General features: G+C 45.9%; 1 protein-coding gene across 3 annotated transcripts in view; it reads right to left on the bottom strand.

The window, feature by feature from the left end:
- The window catches only part of LOC140362955 (complement component receptor 1-like protein), a 29,148-nt gene extending 25,288 nt beyond the window's left edge, over positions 1-3,860 (bottom strand). For all 3 annotated transcript variants that reach the window (XM_072449253.1, XM_072449252.1, XM_072449254.1), the window contains exon 1: positions 3,703-3,860. The gene's annotated coding sequence lies outside the window, so the exon portion shown is untranslated. The remainder of the gene's footprint in view (positions 1-3,702) is intronic.
- Between the last annotated feature and the right edge of the window lie 6,146 nt (positions 3,861-10,006).

The raw sequence follows: 10,006 nt of genomic DNA on the forward strand, positions 1-10,006 counted from the left end.
CATTCCGCAGGCTTTAAGAAGCGCAATAACTGCCGCCATATGCTAGAGAGAGACCGAAGGGGAGCATTCTGGTATGCTTGATCTTCGAAAGCAAAGCGAAGAAACTGTCTTTGGTGTAGCGCCACAGGTACATGGAAATAAGCGTCCTTTAAGTCGACACTTGTGAACCAATCCCCTTCCATGCAGGACATCCGTGGTAAGCAGCATGTGAAAACGCAGCACCTTGACATAATGATTTACGCGCCTGAGATCGAGGATAGGACAAAAAAAACATCCTTTTGCAAATAGCAATGGTCAGAGTGGACCTCAGCCTTCCAAGCTCTCTTGACATGTAAGCAAATGCCTGAAGTGAAGCATCACTCGGGCTCTGATCAGGATTGTCAGCTCCAGCCTCTTTCAGAGACTGAGAAAGGGCAATGGCTAGGTGAGAGGGAGTTACCCAGGCGACCGATCTGAGCCACCGCATCATAGCTTTTAGTAATGAGGTCATCTGTAACTCTGCACTGAGGACGTGGGCAACGGGCTTCCGGTCGAGCAGCATTCGCTGGCGCTACAACCAGGCCCGCCATAGTGCTATCAACGGAGGGCCTTGCGATCCAATCCGTACTTAGTTGCATCGTGCACAGCACTCAAAGTTCTGCATACCCTTTGGAAATGAGTAAACGATTTGGGACCTGCCCAACGATGGGCAGGTCAATGTATGACAAAGAGGCCGGAACACTGAATACAGGCTTCTGGGGGACTTTGAAAAAGGCACTTGTAGAAACAGCCATCACAGGTGTATATACTCCAAGTCTCGATAAGGCCAACTGAATAGCCAGGTGAACAGAGGAAAACTCAGGCTCTGTCTCCGAGGGCTCCAGGTCTGAGGAGCGGGAGCTCACAACAGAGGGGTTTGGGGAGTGACAGCCGATCCCCCAGAAAATCTGCACCATCTGCTCTGAACAAAAGTATCTGAGGCAGCAATGGATATAGCATCTTCTTGAGGGGGATCAGCACTGGAGTCTGTCTGGTCTTTCTCATCATCCAGAGTGGGGCTAGGAACAGTGGGAGGACCGCTAGGTTTCAGACCAAGGAGCAAGGACTTAATCTGAGCAAATTCAGAAGCCAAAGTGTCTACTTTGGCAGACAATGCCTGATCAGGATGATTTCTCTTGGCCGCAGGGGCCTCCATGTGAGGACGCTTGCAGCGTTTAAGGTCCTTAACAGGACTAGAGGCAAGAGTCAGTTTAGGCATAGTACTCTCAACTGCCGCCAGTCTAGCGGTCCTGTCTGCCAGTGGAATGGAGATACAATTAAAAAAGGCATCTTCTGTGCGAACCTGTTTCATATGTCCAATCCCTAGACAATGTGGACATAGAGTTTGGTCATCTTCTGGGCTTAGAGGAGCCAAGCGACTGTTGCAACAATGCAACAAGGATGACATCATGTTGTGAGCTTTCCGGAGCAAATAGCACTCATGAGTCACTGGCTCATGTACAGCACTTAATCAGGAGGCACGGGTGAACACGCACAAGCTACCTTCGCCACAAACTGAGGCAGTAACAACAGAGTTAGTAAGCGGGAGAAACATTCACGAGTCCCAGACTTGCGTTGTCACAGGAGCGGAGAGCACTCACGGAACACCGGTTGAGATTGAGAATAGTCAGTAAGTACGGTGCCGTTGGAGCGAAAAGCCCTCACGATGCACCGGATCACGCAGGTGGTAAAAAATTAAATAAAACCTAAGTATACAACAAGACAAGCCAATAAACAGTCAAGCCACAGGAGCAGAGTCACTCACGGGGCGCAGGTTATGACGAGCTTACAACGCGGACGTAAAAAACACTCACGAGGCACTGGTGTACTAGCTTAGCAGGCTCTGAATAGATACGAAATGTTATCAAAGTCCGCAGACAAGCCGATAATTAGCTGTGTAAACTGGCCGCCCAAAATATGAGGACTAGCCAGCTAATAGTCGTTGTCAACACACAGCGTAACGTCAATATTTAGCCAAAAAACGGCAAATGATACTCACTGCAGGTGATGGTAAAAGACAAAAATGAGATACTGTTTCGCAGCCTCCGGATGACGCGACGCACAGCTCCTATATGTGAGGCTCCAAGCGAGAACGGCTTAAAATCCAAAGCAATATTCCAAAGAAGGAACTTCGACCTATCGCTGATGCGAGAAATGTAGAAAGAAAAGAGCGCTGGGTATATATGGGTGGATGTGACTATGTTGGTATTTAACCTTGACCTATGTGCTGCGCACACATGTAGATATCCAGGTGCTAAGCACCGTCCTCTGGCAGTCAGTAGGAATGTAATAGAACAGGCAATGTTAAACATTAACCTTTTGAAGATCCTTTTCAAAAATAATAATAATAATTTGGAAGCAAAGAGCTGATATAAAAACTACTGTAACTATTTCTAATTTCACTCATTTATAGTGTCCAAGCCACACTAGACCTGGGCCAGTCCTGGTTTCATTAATATTATTTTTGATTTGGAATGGATTGGACAAAAGGCAAAACAGTTTTCCTTTAGTGTAAAGTAACAACTCTGTTATTAACCCTTGTGTCGTGTTGGTTAATTTTACTCCACTTTTGTCACACAAACTAACAATGGGGAAAATATGGCTTTCTACACATTTTATTTAAAAGATAAATTACCAAAGAAACCTCCACTGAAAAGGGGAAACCACATCCATCTTTACGTGCATTGTGCTGTAAAAAACTGTTTCTGTTTACAAATGTGCTCTGTAGAAGTGAATTGGACTGGACTCACTTATCAATAATGGTTAGTCGTTAGGGCTATAAAAATATTACAATCATATTTATTTAGTTTTAAGGAGAAGCAAAACCTGAAAAAAAACAGATCTACTGTATTTCTACAGCCGTCTAAAACTGTGGCGTAAAAGGAGCACTAACACAAGTCAGATACTATGGTTTGTAATTTAACACCTTTTTCTATAAAGATGTTTTTCAATGAATCAACCAGAAATGGGGCGAGGCCCTGGCAAAATTCTAAAAGCTCTTGTGTATTTTAACAGATTTACCTGTCCAATCACTCCCAAAAGTCCTGTAAACTCGACTCTATACTCTCGCTTTTCTACTGCTGTAATCCTTATAATCCTATTAAAAATAAATTGATGTGTAAAAAATATTGTAACAGAGTAAACAACGCCTAAAAGGATGTTACGTCAATACCCCACTGACTTTAGCTCTCTAATAAAAAAAAATGGATTAAAAAAAGACGGTGGTGAATAGTATATACAAAAGGAATGGTTTGTGTTTTCAGTAAACGTAAGAACTGAGTTAGACCTGGTTCAAGACATATTTTAGTTCTGGTTTAGTCCTGGAGAAACTTGGAAAGGTCAAATATTTAACAGTTTAAATCCTACTGACATAATAAAACTGTTACTAACCTGTTGTTAATGCTGCCTGAGGTTAATTAAGTTAAAAGTCAGGCTCAGGAAGGTAAACGAGGGATTGTTTCGTTCTTTAGGCATAATCTACATCTTAAAGCAGTTATTTTGGCTGTTTTAGCAGTTTTTAATATCAAACTAAGGTTAAAAATGGGCGTGAACTGTTCAAAGCGCAACCTTTGCTCCAAACAATAACTAGCATGGCTGCGAGCTAGCAAAGGCGAGACACGAGAAAAACTACGTAAACCATTTAAACATGAACGTACAACTCTGTGTGTCAGAGAAAGTACTCACCAAAGCTGTGATCGCGGTGAAACGCTGAATGGTTTGTCTTTTAGAGAGTGGAATGTGGCGCGGAGGACGTTATTGTTACAGTTTCGTGAAGCTGCGCCGTCAGTCCAGGAAGAGGCGTGGTCACAACAGGGCGTGCGTCGTGACGTAGCGTGCGTAGCCACTGACGCCGCACCAAATCCAAATCCATCTATTTTTACTCGTGACTGTAAGAACAGAAGAATGCTCAGTTTCAACAAGAGATTTTCTCTGCGTCTCAGCTATTTCTACTGGAAAAACTGACCCTATATGGAAAAAGGATGGACTTTGAATCAAATATAATAGTTTTGCACTTCTGGTTGATGCTAACTGCATTTCGTTGTCTTAGTACCTGTACTCTGTGCAATGACAATAAAGTTGAATCTAATCTAATCTAATCTAAAAATATGTCTCATAAATAATGACGATGTATCTTTTAAACAAATGCATAGAATTTACCCCGCTTATAAATGCATGTTTGTATGCTTTTGGACAGACGGAAAGACTGACATTTGAACATATCATTTACATGACACAAATGTGGACTATAATAAGAAAATGGCAATTAGTTTGGCAAATTCTACATTCACCAAACAAAACAAATTGAAACATAAGTGTTGACTATACATGTGCAATTACTGTCGTGATCACATGCAATAGTATTTATGTATTTATTTATTTATTTTTATCTTTATTATTTTTTCCCCTCCATCCCTTGTTGGGTTTTGTCTATGGGAGTTTTTGTTTATAGGAGATCTTCTTCTGAAAGTGTTTTTCCAAACTTCTTATAAGTGATCTGTTCTTCTGTATCTACCTCTGTATCTGCCTGCGTTGCACCAATGAAATTTCCCCATGTGGGACAAGAAAGGAATATCTTATCTTATCTTATCTTATGAAAGTTGTATGTGGTCACATGTGAAACGTGAATGTTTAAACTAAGTATGCCTCTAACTCCATTCCTTTGACTGTTATAATATATATATATTTTTTAATCCAAATATCTTTGTTTATGAATAGAACCTACATCAGAGCTTCTAAGTTTTTCTGGCGAGATAAAAAAAAGTTTCAGCGTTTGGTGTTTTATGGCAGTTGGTATCCAAAGTGTTACATCACCGCCAGACTTCATTTTTTAGACTTCAGGAGGAGGAGGAGAGACAGAGGAGAGACAGAGGAGGGACAGAGGAGAGAGAGGAGGGACAGAGGAGAGACAGAGGAGAGAGAGGAGAGACAGAGGAGGGACAGAGACAGGAGAGACAGAGGAGGTACAGAGACAGGAGAGACAGAGGAGGGACAGAGGAGGGACAGAGACAGAGGGACATGCTCTCTCATATTTAAAGATTAACCCCGTGTTGGCACTGGGTGTCTTTCTGTTGCTCAGTGTCACACCCCCCTTGACACGCCCCTTGACACGCTTTTGCCCCCCCCCCTCCACACTTTGAGAAGCCCTGACCTACACCTTGACACAAAAACATGTCTTTAGTGGTATCTATAAGGAATATTGCTGTCAAAGTATCATATCCATTGTTCAAATGGATTGAAGTACATTTGTAATATTCCAAATGTAAATTGTACAAATGTATTTTTTTTTTTTTACACAGCCTAAAGATTACAAATATTTCTAATTCACATACAGCAGTGTTATTGTTAATGCACCTTTGCATTCCTAAACTCAGAGACAATAACAAAACTGTATATTTCAAAAGATCCATAGAAAAAATATTAAACCATGTATTTTGACTGCACATTTTTCAAGCAAATCTGGACAAAAAACTAATTATTTAGGCAAAAAACAAATTAATCTACCAACTTATTATCAGTAAAAATCCTTGGCCTGTTTAAATGACTAACTAAAGTAACAAGCATCTTCCATATTTCAGGCTTGAATATATTTTTACAAAAAAGCTTGAATCATAATCCATCCATCCATCCATCCATTTTCTGCCGCTTATCCGGGGCCGGGTCGCGGGGGCAGCAGTCTGAGCAGGGACTGCCAGACTTCCTTCTCCCCAGACACTTCCTCCAACTCCTCCGGGGGGATCCCGAGGCGTTCCCAGGCCAGCCGAGAGACATAGTCCCTCCAGCGTGTCCTGGGTCTTCCCCGGGGTCTCTTCCCGGTGGGACATGCCTGAAACACTTCCCGAGGGAGGCGCCCAGGAGGCATCCGGAACAGATGCCCGAGTCACCTCAGCTGGCTCCTCTCGACGTGGAGGAGCAGCGGCTCTACTCCGAGCTCCCCCCGTGTGGCCGAGCTCCTCACCTTATCTCTAAGGGAGCGCCCAGCCACACGGCGGAGGAAACTCATTTCGACCGCTTGTATCCGCGATCTTGTTCTTTCGGTCACTACCCAAAGCTCATGACCATAGGTGAGGGTAGGAACGTAGAACAACCGGTAAACAGAGAGCTTTGCCTTTCGGCTCAGCTCCCTCCTTACCACAACGGTCCAATGCAGCGACTGCATCACTGCAGCCGCTGCACCGATCCGCCTGTTGATCTCACGCTCCATCCTTCCCTCACTCGTGAACAAGATCCCAAGATACTTGAACTCCTCCACTTGGGGCAAGTGGAGGAGATGACACGACAACAAAGTCGATCATTGACCTCCGGCCTAGGGTGTCCTGGTGCCATGTGCACTGATGGACACCCTTGTGCTTGAACATGGTGTTCGTTATGGACAAACCGTGGCTAGCACAGAAGTCCAATAACTGAACACCGCTCGGGTTCAGATCGGGGAAGCCGTTCTTCCCGATCACCCCTCTCCAGGTGTCACTGTCATTGCCCACGTGGGCGTTGAAGTCCCCCAGTAGAACAACGGAGTCCCTGGTCGGTGCACTGTCCAGTACTCCTCCCAAGGACTCCAAGAAGGCCGGGTACTCTGCACTGCTGTTCGGCCCGTAGGCCGCCACAACAGTGAGAGACCTGTCCCCCACCCGAAGGCGGAGGGACGCGACCCTCTCGTTCACAGGGGTAAACTCCAACACGTGGCGGCTGAGCTGAGGGGCTATAAGCAAGCCCACACCAGCCCGCCGCCTCTCCCCTCGGGCAACACCAGAGAAGTGGAGCGTCCAGCCCCTCTCGAGGAGATGGGTTCCAGAGCCCAAACTGTGCGTGGAGGTGAGGCCGACTATATCTAGTCGGTATCGCTCAACCTCCCGCACAAGCTCAGGCTCTTTCCCCACCAGCGAGGTGACATTCCATGTCCCCAGAGTTAGTCTCTGTGTCTGGAGATCTGGTCGCCGAGGCCCCTGCCGTCGACTGCCGCCCAGATCTCTCTGCACCGGCCCCTTATGGATCCTCCTGCGGGTGGTGGGCCCACGGGAGGGCGGCCCCACGTCGCTCCTTCGGGCTGTGCCCGGCCGGGCCCCGTGGGGTAAGACCCGGCCACCAGGCGCTCGCCATTGAGCACCCATCCCAAGCCTGGCTCCAGGATGGGGCCCCGGTGACGCCGATCCGGGCGACGTAAACGGCCTTGTTTTTTTACTCATCATAGGGGGCTTCTGAACCGATCTTTGTCTGACCCGTCACCTAGGACCTGTTTGCCTTGGGAGACCCTACCAGGGGCTTGAAGCCCCCGACAACATAGCTCCCGGGATCATTCGGGCGCTCAAACCCCTCCACCACGTTAAGGAGAGGCTTGAATTATAATATTAAATTGAAACATTTGAATGATTCAGACTTTAATGAAACAAATGACATCATCGCAGTTTCAAATGTACACGACCAAACCCATTGTTCAATAGGAGGAAGTTCCCCTCCTGCGTGAGACAAACTGGAACGGGCGACGCCGGAAAGTAAGTCTGAATGAATCGGAAACATTTGAAATAGACTGGACTACGGAAACTATTTTTCAGGAAGCCATGAAGATTTGGGGTTGAATTAAAATGTTTAAAAAAGATAATTATATAATGAACAATATAAGACCCACTGGAATGTAGCTGGTCTGTTTTCTACACTTACTAAATATTTCATCAGCAAACCATTTCAAACATTTGAACTCTCACTTTCTCAGTCACACTGTAGTTTCTAACTTTAACCTGGAGTTACCGTAGTTACTTTTATTATGGGCTAATCAGCACTAACATAATGCACTGAGCATGTATCAAAAGTAGCTCAAATGTAATAAGTGCAATAACGGTACAAAGGTACAAAGAAACACAGACAATGTAGAAATATGTTCCTAAAGACAGTGGACAGCTTATTCCAAAACCCATTTATTTTTTATAGACTTTCAAAACAATGACACATTACGAATTTAAAGCATAAATCATAAGGCTAAACCATAACTCATCACCACATTATATTACATTTGATCACAGAGAATATTTCAAACATGAAATGAGAGCGTGATGCTTTCAAAACATTGCAGTTTCAGAGACAACATTTTAATACCATAGATTTATAGTTATGGTTTTATACCCATAAGCATATTTAAACTCTTAATAAGAAAATGTAATATCCCAAAAGTCTATGGGGAAAATGTATGAGAATCCAGACCTGGACATTCCCCCCATGAGCTTCATTGTGCTTCATATTTCAAGTGCTCAAGGTGTGTTAAAGAGAATGCATAAATGATGACACAGACACTTAACAAACATCAGAAGATATCAAACAGTAAAATGTTGCTTATCAATTCCAAGGAAGTGTTATTGCGACATGGGCGTGTCATAGTGCATCACGTTTTCCTCCGCCTCCTCCTCACACGACTTCCTTTGTGTCTTGTTTTAGTGCATCTCACCACAAGGAGCAGACAAATCAGCAAGGACACAAATAAACTCAAACGAAGGACTCTATACCAGGCTGGTATTGTAGTACACGACCTGTGGACCAAGAGGGTTATTTGTAGAGCACAATTCATACTCAAAGTCATTCAAAGTGCTTCACAGAACAAGGTCAGATGTATTGATATCAATCAAAACACAGACAAATGAAAATATTAAAAACTCCTTACAAAACATACTCTAAAAGAGTGTAGATCAGTCATAACCAATGTTTTCAGCTTTTTTATTTCATTTTCAAAGTAGAACCATGTTCAGTCCTGACTCTGGCACCAGCAGGAGGCCGGTCCATGTTTAGTCCTGACTCTGGCACCAGCAGGAGGCCGGTCCATGTTTAGTCCTGACTCTGGCACCAGCAGGAGGCCGGTCCATGTTTAGTCCTGACTCTGGCACCAGTAGGCGGCCGGTCCATGTTTAGTCCTGACTCTGGCACCAGCAGGAGGCCGGCCCATGTTTAGTCCTGACTCTGGCACCAGCAGGAGGCCGGTCCATGTTTAGTCCTGACTCTGGCACCAGCAGGAGGCCGGTCCATGTTTAGTCCTGACTCTGGCACCAGCGGGAGGCCGGTCCATGTTTAGTCCTGACTCTGGCACCAGCTGGAGGCCGGTCCATGTTTAGTCCTGACTCTGGCACCAGCAGGAGGCCGGTCCATGTTCAGTCCTGACTCTGGCACCAGCAGGAGGCCGGTCCATGTTCAGTCCTGACCCTGGCTCCAGCAGGAGGCCGGTCCATGTTTAGTCCTGACTCTGGCACCAGCAGGAGGCCGGTCCATGTTTAGTCCTGACTCTGGCACCAGCAGGAGGCCGGTCCATGTTTAGTCCTGACTCTGGCACCAGCAGGAGGCCGGTCCATGTTTAGTCCTGACTCTGGCACCAGCAGGAGGCCGGTCCATGTTTAGTCCTGACTCTGGCACCAGCTGGAGGCCGGTCCATGTTTAGTCCTGACTCTGGCACCAGCAGGAGGCCGGTCCATGTTCAGTCCTGACTCTGGCACCAGCAGGAGGCCGGTCCATGTTCAGTCCTGACCCTGGCTCCAGCAGGAGGCCGGTCCATGTTCAGTCCTGACTCTGGCACCAGCAGGAGGCCGGTCCATGTTTAGTCCTGACTCTGGCACCAGCAGGAGGCCGGTCCATGTTTAGTCCTGACTCTGGCACCAGCAGGAGGCCGGTCCCTGAGGTCCTCAGAGTCCGAGACGGTTCATAACGGTTCACTAACATGTCTGAGATGTACTATGGTGGTAGGCAGTGGAGAGACTTGTACACAAGCAGAGCTGCTTTAAAGTCTCTTCTCTGAGCCACAGGAGCCAGTGCAGAGACCTGAGAACAGGACTAATGTGATGGTACTTCCTTGTTCTAGTCAGGACCCGAGCAGCAGGGTTCTGGATGTACTGCAGCTGTTTTACAGCTCGTTTGGAGAGGCCAGTGAGCAGGCCGTTACAGTAGTCTAATCTACTAGAGACAAACGCATGGATAAGTCTCTCCAAGTCTGGTTTAGACTGGAATGGGGAAATAAGATGCT

Source organism: Eucyclogobius newberryi, unplaced genomic scaffold, assembly GCF_026437365.1.
Source record: "Eucyclogobius newberryi isolate DKJ021-1_F unplaced genomic scaffold, fEucNew1.0.hap1 SCAF_17, whole genome shotgun sequence".
NCBI classification, from domain to species: Eukaryota; Metazoa; Chordata; class Actinopteri; order Gobiiformes; family Gobiidae; genus Eucyclogobius; species Eucyclogobius newberryi.